This window comes from Etheostoma spectabile, chromosome 17 (assembly GCF_008692095.1).
Source record: "Etheostoma spectabile isolate EspeVRDwgs_2016 chromosome 17, UIUC_Espe_1.0, whole genome shotgun sequence".
NCBI classification, from domain to species: Eukaryota; Metazoa; Chordata; class Actinopteri; order Perciformes; family Percidae; genus Etheostoma; species Etheostoma spectabile.
Genome location: NC_045749.1, coordinates 1876006 through 1876258, shown reverse-complemented (window position 1 = coordinate 1876258; position 253 = coordinate 1876006). Strand labels below are relative to the sequence as shown.

The 253-nt window shown below is 33.6% G+C and overlaps 1 protein-coding gene across 4 annotated transcripts in view; it reads right to left on the bottom strand.

The window, feature by feature from the left end:
* Positions 1-253, bottom strand: part of pcgf5a (polycomb group ring finger 5a) — a 26590-nt gene that overhangs the window by 17507 nt on the left and 8830 nt on the right. The window lies entirely within an intron of this gene.

Genomic DNA, 253 nt, shown 5'->3' with positions numbered 1-253 from the left:
TTCAATTTCTTTTTCAAATGCTATAAAATTGAATAAAACACCAGAAAAATTAATGAAAGTAGAGATTTGTACTTGCCATACTTGCGAGATTTGTACTTATGTGGAATCAATCAAGTTATTTTGAGTGATTACAACTGGGTAGTTAAAGAAACATTGATATAGGAAAATGGGTCAAGTTGACCGGAAGACAACATGAGGGTTAATACAGTGGTGTGAAAAAGTGTTTGCCCCCTTCCTCATTTCCTGTTCCTTT